This window comes from Bos mutus, chromosome X (genome assembly GCF_027580195.1).
Source record: "Bos mutus isolate GX-2022 chromosome X, NWIPB_WYAK_1.1, whole genome shotgun sequence".
NCBI classification, from domain to species: Eukaryota; Metazoa; Chordata; class Mammalia; order Artiodactyla; family Bovidae; genus Bos; species Bos mutus.
This window is the reverse complement of record NC_091646.1, coordinates 29,121,993-29,134,796: the sequence shown is the minus strand read 5'-3', so window position 1 is coordinate 29,134,796 and position 12,804 is coordinate 29,121,993. Positions and strand designations below refer to the sequence as shown.

The 12,804-nt window shown below is 44.6% G+C and overlaps 1 long non-coding RNA gene across 1 annotated transcript in view; it reads left to right on the top strand.

Annotated features, from left to right (window-relative positions):
* LOC138986342 (uncharacterized) overlaps window positions 1–12,564 on the top strand; it is a 32,416-nt gene extending 19,852 nt beyond the window's left edge. Inside the window, exons 6-7 of the long non-coding RNA XR_011463175.1 lie at window positions 5,971–6,094; window positions 7,846–12,564. This is a non-coding gene — a long non-coding RNA (uncharacterized lncRNA). The remainder of the gene's footprint in view (window positions 1–5,970; window positions 6,095–7,845) is intronic.
* The last annotated feature ends 240 nt before the right edge of the window (window positions 12,565–12,804 follow it).

Here is a 12,804-nt window from a genome sequence, read left to right as displayed (position 1 = left end):
ACTCTTTGCGACCCCGTGGATTGCAGCATGCCAGGCTTCCCTGTCCATCATCAACTCCCAGAGCCTGCTCAAACTCATGTCTATCGAGTCAGTGATGCCGTCCAACCATCTCATCCTCTGTCATCCCCTTCTCCTCCTGCCGTCAATCTTTCCCAGCATCAGGGTATTTTCCAGTGAGTCAGTTCTTCACATCAGGTGGCCCAAGTATTGGAGCTTCAGCTTCAGCATCAGTGCTTCCAGTGAATATTCAAGACTGATTTCCTTTAGGATTGACTGGTTTGATCTTCTTGCAGTCCAAGGGGCTCTCAGGAATCTTCTCCGACACCACAATTCAAAAGCATCAATTCTTTGGCACTCAGCTTTCTTTATGGTCCAACTCTCACATCCATACATGACTACTGGGAAAGCCATAGCCTTAACTAGACGGACCTTTGTTGGCAAAGTAATGTCTCTGCTTTTCAATATGCTATCTAGGTTGGTCATAACTTTTCTTCCAAGGAGCAAGCATCTTTTAGTTTCATGGCTGCAGTCAACATCTGCAGTGATTTTCAGGCCCAAGAAAAGAAAGTCTCTCACTGTTTCCATTGTTTCCCATCTATTTGCCATGAAGTGATGGGACCAGATGCCATGATCTTCATTTTTTTAATGTTGAGTTTTAAGCCAACTTTTTCACTCTCCTCTTTCACTTTTATCAAGAGGCTCCTCAGTTCCTCTTTGCTTTCTGCCATAAGGGCGGTGGGGTGGTGTCATCTACATATCTGAGGTTATTGATATTTCTCCCATAAATCTTGATTCCAGCTTGTGCTTCATCCAGCCTGGCATTTTGCATGATATACTCTGCATATAAGTTAAATAAGCAGGGTGACAATATACAGCCTTGACATACTCTTTTCCCAATTTGGAACCAGCCTGTTGTTCCATATGTGGTTCTAACTGTTGCTTCTTGACCTTCCTACAGGTTTCTCAGGAGGCAGGTCAGGTGGTCTGGTATTCCCATCTCTTGAAGAATTTTCCACAGTTTGTTGTGATCCACACAGTCAAAGGCTTTGGCATAGTCAATAAAGCAGAAGTAGATGTTTTTCTGGAACTCTCTTGCTTTTTCTATGATCAAACAGACGTTGGCAATATGATCTCTGGTTCCTCTGTCATTTCTACATTCTGCTTGAACATCTGGAAGTTCTTGGTTCATGTACTGTTGAAACCTAACTTGGAAAATTTTGAGCATTACTTTGCTAGCGTGTGAGATGAGTGCAATTGTGTGGTAGTTTGAACATTCTTTGGCATTGCCTTTCTTTGGGACTGAAATGCAATAAGGTATCACAGGCTTAAAAATTTATCAGTGCATTTTTTTTTAATATCATCTGGTTTCTCTCTGGATCTGCCTAAGGTCAAGACGTCACCTTTTTAATTTCCTCAGCATTCCACAGTTTTGGGGAAAAGGCAGAGGTGTTCCTCAGTTGCAGGTTAGAGCAGATTCCCGAAGCTCATGTTACCCCCACTTTGTTGGCACTTCCCTTTCTTATTTTTTTCAATTTATTTGTTTTTAATTGAAGGATAATTGCTCTACAGTATTGCGTTGGCTCTCTGAAAGAAGAATCTGGCACAGCTTCATGTTTATTCTTGGTTATTCTTCCCAATTTACTGTCACTCAGAGCTGTCTGAGCCAGGGAGTTGGTGTGGGGACAGGGGATTTTGAGGCCTGGCCTGATTCCAGGCAGATATCCAGTAGCACAGCACTTAACCCCAGGTCAGGCTTCTGGCAACTTCTGTCCTCTGGAATTTTGCTCTAAACCTAGAAAGAAGAAAATAGACATAAACTCCCTCAAACACAGAACGATAGCACTGGAGTCACCAACTTTATTCCCCAGGCCTTTTCTAGTGCCTTGCTTACAACATAGCTCTAAAGAATGTTGTCATCTGTTTCCTAGCTATACAGATTAAAAGCAACAGGAAGAGATATTGGAGTGGGGGATGGCGTGGGCGGCCGGGGGAAGAAGCTCAGATATACTGATGGGAAGTCATACTGACAAAATAGCACAACATAATAAAGCATGTTGATTCTGATTACCCTGAGTTAGCTGGGAAAAGATTCAAGTGAATTAAGAACTCTGGGAAGCATGTAATATATACATGTATATTTCATGTCATCAGAGATAATCTTTAAACATTTTGATGTTTAAAGGATACGATTTGCTTATCTGTACAAATCCAGTTGTTTCTAACTGCTATACCTTGCCTAAGCCAGAATTATGAACTATTTCTTGCAATGACAATATAATGCTTTTTGATAGTAAGATTTGAAGCCCTGAGCAAAGCTGAAATTGTCTTGTCTTATAAGAGTAATTCGGAGAAGGCAATGGTAACCCACTCCGGTACTCTTGCCTGGAAAATCCCATGGATGGAGGAGCCTGGTAGGCTGCAGTCCATGGGGTCGCTAAGAGTCGGGCACGACTGAGCGACTTCACTTTCACTTTTCACTTTCATGCATTGGAGAAGGAAATGGCAACCCACTCCAGTGTTCTTGCCTGGAGAATCCCAGGGACAGAGGAGCCTGGTGGGCTGCCATCTACGGGGTCGCACAGAGTCGGAAACGACTGAAGCGACTTAGCAGCAGCAGCAGCAGCATGAGAGTGATTCAGGCATTGAGCAAGAATGTGATTTGAATCCTAAATTCATTCATTCTCAGATTTGGTCCTCAGTAGAGGCATCCCATTTCAGACTTCATCTGAGGCTCCCTCAGCTACCTCTAGGCTTTTGCTCACATTTTGGTGATTGGCCTAGGAGCTGCCTGTGATCCTGCATGGAGGCCCGAGCTGCATGGGAGGGCAGCTCAGGGCTTGGGGATACCAAACCGGAAGTGACCTCAGGCCTCAAAGAAGTCACTGCCAGCCTGTTGCCTGGGTTCACTGTGCCAATGAACCAGCCCAGCCTCGTTGTCACCACCTCTGAGTCAGAAGTCTGGGCAGGGTGCAGAGGCTAATATGCAGACTCCACTCTGGCAGCCTGTCCCATTCTCATGGCCTTGAGCTCTCTGCCCAGCTGCTATGAACTGGCAGTCCTTGGGTGGGAGGGACACTGGTTGGGCCAGGGCTTTCTGCTGCTGTCAGAGGCATCTGTGATCAGTTCAGTCCAGTCGCTCAGTCGTGTCTGACTCTTTGCAACCCCATGGACTGCAGCACGCCAGGCCTCCCTGTCCATCATCAACTCCCGGAGCTTACTCAAACTCACGTCCATTGGGTTGGTGATGCCATCCAACCATCTCATCCTCTGTCATCCCCTTCTCCTCCCACCTTCAATCTTTCCCAACATCAGTGTCTTTTCAAATGAGTCAGTTCTTCACATCAGGTGGCCAAAGTTTTGGAGCTTCAGCTTCAGCATCAGTCTGTCCAGTGAATTTTCAGGACTGATCTCCTTTAGGATGGACTGGTTGGATCTCTTGCAGTCCAAGGGACTCTCAAGAGTCTTCTCCAGCACCACAGTTCAAAAGCATCAATTCTTCGGTGCTCAGCTTTCTTCAGAGTCCAACTCTCACATCCATACATGACCACTGGAAAAACCATAGCCTTGACTAGACAGACCTTTGTTGGCAATGTCTCTGCTTTTTAATGTGCTGTCTAGGTTATTCATAACTTTTCTTCCAAGGAGCAAGCCCCTTTTAATTTCATGGCTGCAGTCACCATCTGCAGTGATTTTTGGAGCCCCCCAAAATAAAAAGTCTGTCACTGTTTGCATTGTTTCATCCATTTGCCATGAAGTGATGGGACCAGATACCATGATCTTCGTTTTCTGAATGTTGAGTTTTAAGCCAATCATGTGCAATCACCTCCCTCCTTTTGGTGGTTGATTAATAGTCTGGGCACACACCTCTGCTGGCAGCAAAGTCTTTTGTTCACCCCTCTTACTGCCTGACTCCCCACCCTATGACACAGAGCGTGATTGCCTCAGCTCAAAGCACAGGAAGAGTGAGGCTGCAGAGCCCATGCAGCAGGCAGAACTGTGGCTCCCTTAGCCCTCACCAGCATGATGCCCTGGCCCAGGCCTTTACCTCCGCCCTGTTCTGTCCCTTAATGCACTTCACCAAGGGGTGCTTGCTAACTGGTCCATTTACCCCATCCTCCTTGTTTGGGGATGATTCTCATGGCAGTAGGACTACTGAATGGGGCACTAAAATGTGGTAAAGCACTGGTCCTGGATCAGCTGTGGGGTCTTAGAGCTCTTACTCCTCTGCCCAAGGGGGAGGGGCAGTGGTTGCATTCAATGATCTCGAAGGTCCAAGTGCTCACTCTTCTATTCTCTGTCCTGTTCATACAGACAGAAATGGGCCATTTTTGAGCATACCTTCTCTTTTCCTCCATCTCCATATCTCGCTTCACCTGAGCTTCTCTTGTTGTGAAGAAATTCTGAATCTCTTTCTTTGAAAAGCTGGCCAGGGAATATGGCAAGATTGTATTCTCGATGCCTGAGTTCTGGGAGTTTTTATTTTGGAACTGATGTGGAATCCAGGATTAATACAAATATGGTAGTCCCATCTGAAAGTTTATCATTGAACAGCAGGCAGACCAGCCCAGCTACCCGTCTATGTCACAGTGAGGTTTGGAACTCGACATCTCAGCCTCAGTTTACTCTCTTGCACGTGAGTCGAGCGGGTGCAGGAGGACTAGGCTGTGCCCTTCCCTCTCATCCTCAGCACTTCCCAGAAAGGAAAGGGAAGGCTGGAGAGGGTGTGGCAGCAAGCTTGGTCATGGATACCTGACAAATGGCCGACTTTATTAAATGCCTACTGTCTGGTAACTGAGCCAGAGATTGTGGAGCAGGGAGACTAAGAAGGCAGCTTTTGACAAACAAACCCTGCCTGTTCTTGGCTTTTGGGCCTGCATCAAGTTGTTTTCTCCATTTGGCATGCCCTTCCTCTCTTCTTAGCTTATTTAAAACCCTCACAATCCAGCAAGTTCCACCTCTTGCCTGAAGTTCAGCAACCTTTTACTGAGGACCTCGCCATTCCCCAGCCCTGTTTGGGGGATACAAAGATGAATAGATATGTAGTCCCTTTCCTCAGGCAGACTGTACTGTATATATTTTCCTGCTTGGGTCATGGTGGCTTCATATTTCTTCCTTTCTTCTCTCCAGCTAAAACTGAAGCCCCATTGAGGACAGAGGCTATATTTTGTGGGCTCCACAATGGCAAATAGATGGGGAAAATATGGAAATAGTGTTAGATTTCATTTTCTTGGACTCCAAAATCAGTGTGGATGGTGACTGCAGCCACAAAATTAAAAGAGGCTTGCTCCTTGGAAGAATAGCTATGACAGACCTAGACAGTGTATTAAAAAGCAGAGACATTACTTTGTCAACAAAGGTCTGTATAGTCCAAGCTATGGCTTTTCCAATAGTCAGGTATGGATGTGAGAATGGACTATAAAGAAAGCTGAGCACTGAAGAATTGATGCTTTTGAACTGTGGTGTTGGAGAAGACTCTTGAGAGTCCCTTGGACAGCAAGGAGATCCAACCAGTCAATCCTAAAAGAAAGCCCTGAACATTCATTGGAAGGACTGATACTGAAGCTGAAACTCCAATACTTTGGCCACCTGATGCAAACAGCCAGCTCATTTGAAAAGACCCTGATGCTGGGAAAGACTGAGGGCAAGAGGATAAGGGGGCAACAGAGGATGAGATGGTTGAATGGTATCACTGACTCAGTGGACATGAGTTTGTACAAGCTCTGGGAGTTGGTGATGGACAGAGAAGCCTGGCATGCTGAGGTCCATGGGGTCGCAAAGTATCTGACATGACTTAGTGACTGAACAACAACAACCACTTCAAGTTGGGTGATTCACTAGAAGGATGACTCACAAGATGCAACAGCAGGTTTTAGTCACAGCTGAGGTCTTACAGCAAAGGATACAGAGGAAGGCAGTGGGAAAAATACACACATCGCTCGAGGATAACCTTCTGAATTTTTCCCTACCCAGGGCCACACAGGAACAACTCACAGCAAACTACAGGGACACTCATGACATGTCTGTGCCCAGGGAAGTCCACCAAGTCTCCAGGTCTGAGGCATTTATGAGACAAAACTCAAGTCTCAAATGAAAGGTACTTAAAGCCAGGTACATCATAACTCTTCTTGAACACACCTGAGAGGACCTCCTGAGCTGTTACAATACACACCATTTCTCTGGACAGCATGGTCAATCAGAGACATAAAGAACCTGCTGAGGGCCATTGTCCCAGGGGTATAGGTCACGGGTCAGTTATGATGCCAGGGTCCCTTGGAGACATACAAGGACTGATACACGAGACTTTCTGTATTAACTCTTTCTTCTAAACTGTCTGATACAGTTCATGTCCCCTCTCAGTGTGCCCAGCATGGGGCTACACAAGACCTGGCCTCTTCTTTGAGCTCCGCTCAGATACATGTCACTATCTACTTGTCTTCTCCAGTCCCCTAGACACTGGCATGTGAATATGTCAAAATCTGAACCTCAACACCCCCCACCCCGCCACCACTCTTCCCCATCTCAGTAACTGTCAGCATCATTCACTCTATTGCTTGAGCCCCAAACCTGGGCATCATCCTTGATTCTCCTCTTCCTTTCACCCCCTCATCCACAGTCGATCCATAATTCCTATTTTTAAATTTTTTTTTATGTATTTGGGTGCGCCAGGTCTTAGTTGCAGCACTTGGGATTTTTAGTTGTGGCATAACTCTTAGTTGCAGCATGTGGGATCTAGTTCCCTGACCAGGGATCAAACCTGGGCCCCCTGCGTTGGGAGCGTGAAGTCTTAGCCACTGGACCACCAGCGAAGTCCCTGTAATTACTATTGATTCTCACTCTGAGGTGTATCCCAAATGTGACCACCTCTCATTCTTTCAACCAGTCTGGTCCAAACCACCATCATCTTTCATTTGAAATACTCATCTGCTTGGGCTTCCCTGATGGCTCAGTGGTAAAGAATCTGCCTGCCAGTGCAGGAGATGCAGGAGACACAGGTTCAATCCCTGATCTGGGAAGATCCGCTGGAGTAGGTAATGGCCTACCCACTCCAGTATTGCCTGGAAAATCCCATGGAGAGAAGAGCCTGGCAGGCTACTGTCCAGGGGGTTGCAAAGAGTTGGACACGATAACTAAATGACAACATCAAAGCTCCATTTTTTTTTAAAGCATTTGTTTCTTTCAGTTATGTGCTGATATAATCCAGTGTAACTTTTATTATAAGTATTTCAGTTATTAAGAAAAAGAGACTTAATATATTTTTAAAAAGTAAAACTAAAGTTTAGTGCTTAAGGTTGCAACTTGCTGCTACTGCTAAGTCGCTTCAATCATGTCCGACTCTGTGTGACCCCATAGACGGCAGCCCACCAGGCTCTGCCATTCCCTGGGATTCTCCAGGCAAGAACACTGGAGTGGGTTGCCATTGCCTTCTCCATTGTGTGAAAGTGAAAAGTGAAAGTGAAGTCGCTCAGTCGCGTCCGACTTATAGTGACCCCATGGACTGCAGCCTACCAGGCTCCTCCATCCATGGGATTTTCTAGGCAAGAGTACTGGAGTGGCTTGCCATTGCCTTCTCCGAGGTTGCAACTTGGGTACAAATTAAAAAAGAAAACTAAAAGAATGCAAAGAGGGATTGGGATGGTATATATATATCAGGTTTCTGAGGTAGCTGGCAAGGTTCTACTTCTTGACCTAGATAAGAATAAGAAGGTATGACTTTATAATGCTCTATTAAGATGTGCAGTGTTTTATATGTTATACTTTATAATTTAAAGTAATTACAAATATGTATATCAACTATTCAAATGTCAATTATTTTAATGCAGATACCCTTGTGTGTTTTCATTTCAGGATCCCTGAAGACTTCCTTATGGATTTTGTCTCTGAGAACACGTAAGTTCCTGTATGAGTTTAACAGAGAATTTAAAATGTGTATCATCACTTATAGTCAGAGTCTTACAAATGAAAACAAAACATCATTTCCCTTATCAAATTGGCAGAGACTTTTCAAAAATGTTGTTACTCAGTGTCAGCCAAAGTATGAAGATACAGGTACTTATATGCCCTGCTGGTAGAAATGTAAATGAATACAACCTTTCTAGAAACCCAGTTTGTAGTCTGGAACAAGGGTCTGAAAATGTTCATATTCTTTTTCCCAGTAAGTTCAATTCTAGGAGATTTATGTGAAGGAAATGATCAGAGATTACATGCAAGAATGTGCCTTGCAACAATTTTGTAATGCTGAAATCTTGGAAACAACAGAGATGTTTAACACTCAGGAAATAGTATCATCACATGGTGGAATATTGTGCAGCCATCAGCATGGATGGTTTTGAATATTGGCACATAGAATAATGATGATGGTAGTGGTGGCCAGGATTTATTAATCACTTACTATTTGCCAGGGATGACTATACCTCTTTAAATGAATTCTTGTATCGTTGCAGCAGTGCTTTGAGGTGAGTACTATGATTATTCACATTTTGCAGATAAGAAAACTGAGGTTCAGAAAGTTATAGAACTTGCCCAAAGTCACACTGTAAGTAGCAGTAGAGCCAGAGCTTGCATCCAGGCCTGAATACTCTAAATTTACATATAGGCTGTTAATAGTAATAATCTTTAAGTGATAGGATTATAGTGATTTCTTTTTTCTACTTTAAATTATCTTTTATACTCTTAATTTTATACAACCATCACTTATCAGTTTTATAATCAGAAAAAACAGCAGCTCCTCCCAGGTATTCCTGCCACCCAAGGATATACTGACTTCTGGCAGAAGTCTCTAGGAGCAAAGGGAGGGCCAAGGGCCTTGGGGCGGGAAATACTGAAGAGTTTCCTGAGGCTCGGCCTCCCCAGCTCCGTGGCTAGTCCACACTTTTCCTGAGAACACTGCCCCTTCACTGGACTGGACAAGCAGCCACCTTGGTCTGCGTTCTTTGCTTCTGTACAAGTAGAATCTTGCTGAGAAAAGGAATAGCATATGGGCAGAGACAAGGGCAGGAACAGCCTGCTTTTTTAATTTCCTACTAAAATTGCCTCCCTGAATTCCTGTGTCTCACACTGCTTGCCTCGTAGCTGTGCCCTATGTAACAGGAGTTCCAACTTGGCATCTCTGGTATGCTCTACCACCTCTACCCTTATACCAGGGCTCAGGCAGCCTCCTTCTGGCTCTGACTAACCAGCAACCTTGTTTAGGGGGCTTCATGTGGCTGCCAGTGGGTCATCACCACTTTGTCTTATTTCCATGCGTGTATCCACTACTCCACCTTCCTCCTGATCACAACTGGTGTTTTCCCTAAACTGGGATCTTTTAAGGGAAGATGAGGCCAGAAAACGCAACAGACTCAGTGTGACACCCACCACCCCCCACCTTTCTCTAGACCTGGGAAGACTTACTCAGTGCTCCTGCCTTACGAAGAACAAATTGGTCCATGAAAGAAAGACATTCTGCGAGTCTGCCCCAGGTTAGCCAAGAGACCTGGGCATGAAACTGAGCTCTCTGGCTTCCTGGGCCCCCTGTGCTGTCTATATTTAGCCAAGCTGCCCCGAGCCTTGTCCACCTTGACTGAAAGCCAAAGCAGGCAGTTTGCTTATAAATGTTCTGTGCCTGCCAGCTCATGCCAGCCAACCATTTAGATATCAGTTTTAAAATGCGAGGCTCCCCTTGCACCCAACTCCGAGGGTCTGCAGAGAATACACACCAAGGGCTCCACAGCCCAAGTTTTTCCCAAGGCCAAGAGTGACCTCAGCCAAGTGCCTGAAAACGAAAGGCGTGTCTCTCACCGCTTCATCTTGGCAGGGCTTAGCCAGCAGCTCCCTCTCAGTCCCACTGTTCCTGGTCACAGTTCTTTGAGTGTGTTGACCTACTTTCTCCCCTTCAGAGGAAAGACAGAAACCAATAAATGTCTCGCGAGAACTCTTGCTCAGAGGAATGGTGACTCTGTCTTCTGGCCCCTCATCCTTTCCCTGCTCCATTATCACTCTGCTCTGCCCACTTCAAGCATGACTGGAGAAGAACCCTGAGTGTTGCTTGCTGTCCCCATTTTACAGCTGTATTTTCAGAGGCAGCATGGCCCACATATCACAGGGATGGGGACAGACCCTGCCCACCTTTCCTTCCTTTCTTTTTTCTTCTTTTTTTAAAAAAATATTTATTTACTGAGCTGTGTTGGGTCTTAGCTGTGATGCATGAGATCTCCACTGTGTCATTTGACATCTTCCCTTGCTGTGCATGGACTCTCCAGTTTTGTTGCGTGGGCTAGGTTGCCCCATAGCATGTTGGATCTTAGTTCTTCAACTAGGAATCGAACCTGTGTCCCCTGCATTGCAAGGCAGATTCTTAACCAATAAACCACCACTTTCTTTCCCTAGTACAGCCCCCACTGTTAAGTGCCACGTGCTGTAGTGAGCTTGCTTCTGCATGAGAACCTTTTGGAGATCTGCAGGGTGTCTCTGATTTTGTGACTGGTGGCATGTTGAACTAAGAGACATCCAGCTTGACCATTTCCTACATCTTTGGCTTGGGCCTCTGAAAACTGTCTCAGGTGTCTCAACTCTGTAGTTGCCTTGACAGGCAGAATCCTTCTTTGGACGGTGTACACAGGTGACTCTGCAATACTCTCCATTGAGATTTTTAGTGGCAAATTGATCATTTTAAGCTGTCTTTACACTTCCTAGTCTGCATGCCATTGCCCACTTCATCTAGCCATCAGTTACAATCAGCTTGGAAAATACATGCCCATTTTAATATCAGTCTGAGAAAAATTAATTAGGTGGATAAGTCTGCTGGGGTTCAGAGGTAGGGTATGGCTACGTCATATAATGGATTCCAGAGTGCCTTTGGGATTATCAAGGGGCTTTAATAAGCTGCCATGTCTATTCTCCATGACTGTAGATAATCAAATTGATCTTATTTAGCTCCCCTATTCCTGGCTGCTTTGTCTCCTTTCTTCCCAACTCGTCCCTGTGTGCATAGCAGATTATATACAACCAGCCTGTCTTCTAGCATCCTATCAGATTTCATTGACATTGGGTAACATGTGGTTTCAAAAAGATTGCAGGTCCTTTTCACCAGCTCCAAAATTATATTAGAGTCATGGTGGCCACAGGAGCCTGCACCTCTGCAGCAAGCTGGGCCAGGGGTGGGGTGAGCCCTCCCCAAGAGAGCTGAGCCAGCAGCAGGTGAGGAGACAGGGCATAGTTGCAGACAACAGTTGGGGATCTCTGCTTTTGGGGGACCTTTCCTACTTGTGGCTGTGAAGTGTCTGTCCCCCCGCCCGGCCATCTGGGTTGATTGGAGGCAAAATGAGAATGAATAACAACAGGACCTCTGTCTCCCCAGGACTGGAGAGGGGCGGGGGTAACTGGGATGAACTGTGGGCAGTGGATAGAAAGAGTGATGTTACTGAAGAGGTGAATGATGGAAAGGATGATAATGAAAATTATTACCTTAAAGGTTACCTCAGAGTTTCCTCAAGACTCTGAAGTGAGAAGAGCCAGATTGGCAGGGTAGAGAGAAGGACATAACATTGGAAGAAGCTTGCAGAGCCTATCTTGTCATAGGCAGCGCACTTTGATGCCTCACTGACCTAGGAGACCTTCTGTAATGAGGGCAGTGTTTCTTTGTGCTCTCTAATATGGTGGTCAATAGCCACATGTGGCTTTGGAGCACATAAAATGTGGCTGGTGTGACTGAGGAACTGAATTTTTAGTTGTAGTTAATTTTAATTAAATTGACCTACATGAAATGATGCTCATCATCACTAATTATTACGGAAATGCAAATCAAAACTACAGTGAGGTGTCACCTCACACCAGTCAGAATGGCAATCATTAAAAACTCTAATAAATGTTGGAGAGGGTATAAAGAAAAGCTAACCCTCCTACACTGTTGATGAAAGTATAGGTTAGTACAGCCACTATGGAAAACAGTATGGCAGTTCCTCAGAAGACTAAAAATAGAATTACCATATGATCCAGCAATCTCACTCCTGGGCATATATCCAGACAAAGCTCTAATCTGAAAAGATAACACGCACCCCTATATTTGTAGTAGCACTATTCACAAAAGCCAAGACATGGGAATAAACCTAAATGTCCAATGACAGAGGAATGGATAAAGATTTGGTGTATATATACAGTGGAATATTACTCAACCATAAAAAGAAGGAAATAATGTCATATGCAGCAACTGAACGAATCAGGAGAGTATTACACTAAGTGAAGTAAATAGCAAAGACAAATACCATGATGCCACTTATATGTGAAATCTAAACTATGACACAAATGAACTTACTTACAAAATAGACCCACAGACATAGAAAGCAAACTTATGCTTATCAAAGGGGAAAGGGGGTGGGGGAGAGAAAGATTGGGAGTTTGGGATTAGCAGATGCAAACTACTATATATAGGATGGATAAACAATAAGGTCCTAGTGTAGAGCACAGGGAACTATATTCAATATCCTGTGATAAACCATGATATAAAAGAATATGAAAAAGAATGTGTGTATATGTATGCGTGTGTGTATTATATATATAATGTATGTATAAATGACTCACTTTGCTGTACAGCAGAAATTAACACAATATTGTAAATAAATTATACCTCAATAAAATGTAAAAAATAAATACATAAATTGACCTACCTGCATGTGGTTAGTGTTTGTCCAGTGGGGCATCACAGCCCTAGAGTCACAGTTGACTCAGGCAAATGGGGCCGTCCACTGCAGAGCTGTAAAGTACCGACTACAGCCGACAGCCCTGGCATAAATCCTGGTTTGCCATTTACTAACTTTGTAACCTTGCAGA